The sequence below is a fragment of the Macrotis lagotis genome, chromosome 6 (assembly GCF_037893015.1).
Source record: "Macrotis lagotis isolate mMagLag1 chromosome 6, bilby.v1.9.chrom.fasta, whole genome shotgun sequence".
Taxonomy (NCBI): domain Eukaryota; kingdom Metazoa; phylum Chordata; class Mammalia; order Peramelemorphia; family Peramelidae; genus Macrotis; species Macrotis lagotis.
Window position 1 is genome coordinate 79,690,788 of NC_133663.1, and position 2,801 is coordinate 79,693,588.

The window sequence follows — 2,801 nt, forward strand, 5'->3', positions numbered from 1 at the left end:
TATAATTAATTCAATCTCCAGAGAGAAGGGGAGCAGAGAGTAAAGAATGGTAGCTAGAGAAAAGATCATACTCTAATTCACACCATATTTTGGAGATTGTTAAGTAAAGTTCAGAAAGAATTTGACTTTATCACCTTTTGGAATGGCAATTGAAAGTATTGAATACTTACAAATCAACTTTGCCTTTCTTTTGCCAAAATCTCTCAAAATTGCCCTTCTCTGCTTCTAATACTGTTAGAGAAAGTATTTAATCATCTTGACTGGGAAAAATATTTATGTTATCTCATTTCAATTAGGTCTTTTTCAGATAATTGCCCCCAAAATGATTCTTCATGCTGTCATCTTAATTCTTTCTGTTTATTCTTATTCCTTCTTGAATGTCTATGAGTCCATTCATTTATTTTTATTTTGAAATTAAAAAAATCTATTTTCATTTTCTTTATGCATCACCTCATAAAGAAAAACAAATCCTTTATGTACTTTTTTTTGCACCTTTTTGGGCAAGATTTCTAATTTCTTTCAAGAATGACTAGACAAACTCACAATTCCACATGTAGTATACCAATGTGATGACTGTTTCCTATGTCTCTTTAATAGTTGTCGTTTTTTGATGTTGCTTTTTTATCAATATTGCTAATTTTATTTGTATTAAATAGAATTTTGTGGTATATTAATTTTAATTTATTTGAGATTTGGAGAATTCACAGCTTGAATTTTTTCTTAACGATTACCTATTCAAAAAATAAAGATTACCTATTCATGGGGTAGCTAGATGGCACAGTGGAGAGAGCACAGTCCCTGCAGTGAGGAGGATCTAAGTTCAAATCCACCCTCAGACACTTGGTAATTACTTAGCTGTGTGACCTTGAACAAGTCACTTAATCCCGTTGCCTTAAATAAAATAAAAAAGATAAAGATTACCCTATTCATATACTTTGATCATTTAGCAATTGGAAGAGATAGTCAGCTTGTTTGTACTTTGTTTTTTTCTTTTAGGTTTGATTCCTTTGAGTATTGGTATTTCTGAGTCAAAGAGTATGCAAAGTTTTACAACCCTTTGAACATTGTTTCAAATTGTTTTCCAGAATGGTTGCATTAAGGTGCACAACTCCAATAACAGGAAATTCAGTGTAACTATTTTTTCACATCTCCACCAGTATTTATTTTCCCTTTATTTCATGTTTGACAATCTGATAAGTATAAAGTAGTACTTCAGAGTTAGTTTAATTTGCATTTCCCTAATTATTATCAATGTAGAACATTTTTTTCACATGTCTATTGATAGCTTTTGTTTTTTCTGAAAACTTCCTTTTCATGACATTGACCATTTATAAATTAGGGAATGACTCAATAAATTTCCCTAATTTTTAATTTGGTTCAATTTCTTATATATTTGATAAATGAAAAATCTATTAAGGAAAATTGCTATAAAATTCTTATGTTAGTTTCCTGTTTTCCTTCTCATTTTGGCTACATTGGTTTGTATAAAACATTTTAAACTTAATGTAGTCAAAATTATCCATTTTACCTCCTTTGAACCTTTCTATCTCTTGTTTGGTCATAAACTCTTCCTTTACCTATCAACCTGAAAAGTAATTATTTTCCTCTGCTCCCCTAATTTGCCTGCGTTATCACCCTTTATCTGTAAACAGTGTACCCATTTTAATCTTACATTAGTATACAGTGTGAGATACTCTTCTGTGCCTGGTTTCTGCCAGACAAGTTTCACAATAATTTGCCAAATAGTAGATCTTTGAAAAAATACAAAATGCCCAGGTACGTTAACAGAAAAGTTTGGATCTTTGAGTTTACCAAGTGCTGGTCATTTCCTTTTTTCTACTGTGTACTTAATCTATCTCACTGACCAGGAACTCTATTTTTCTTTCTAATTTTAACTACATTTGGCTTTGTTCATGGCAAAATCTTTTAAATTTCATGCAATCAGATTTGTCTACTATATAGTCTAATGTTATACTCTCTGTCCATTGTTTGGTGAAGAACTGCTCTTCCACTCATAGCTATGAAGGGTAAATTCTTTCTTAGTCCTATAATTTGTTTATGTGTTCTATGTTAGTCATGTATCCATTTGGAGATTACATTGTTATATCTAGTTTCTAACAAATGTTTCTTAGTAGCTTATAGCAAATAGTGACCCAGTACCTGGTGTGTTTAGGTGTCTTTAGTAGTGTAAATACTACTGTATTTGGTTGTTTCTCTAATGTTATGTATCTAATGTGTCCCACTGATGTACCTTTTTTCATTAAGTAGTACCCAGTTACTTGAATGATTACTGCTTTGTAGCATAGCTTGAAAAATGTACTGATAAATCTGTTTTCTTCACATTTTTTGAATATTACCCTTTGGATTTTTGACTTTTTTGTTCCTCTGGGTAAATTTTTGCACTGTTATTTTTCTATTATGTGAAATAATTTTGATTGATAAAATGCTGAATAAGTAAATTAAAGTATTTTTGTCAGTTTATTATATTGGGTTTGTCTATATATGAGCAATTATTATTTCTCCAGTTATTTAGGTTTCTCTATTTTTGTGAAATTTGCTATTTATATTATATAGTCCCTGTATATATTTTTATAGGTAACCTCTCACTTATTTTATATATTCAATATTTTTTAAATATAACTTATCCTGGGGGCAACTTGGTGGAGCAGTGAATAGAGAACCGGCTCTGGAGTCAGGAGGATCTGAGTTCAAATCCAGTCTCAGTTAATAATTGCCTAACTGTATGACCTTGGGCAAGTCATTAAACCCATTGTCTTAAATAAAAATTAAAAATAAATTTA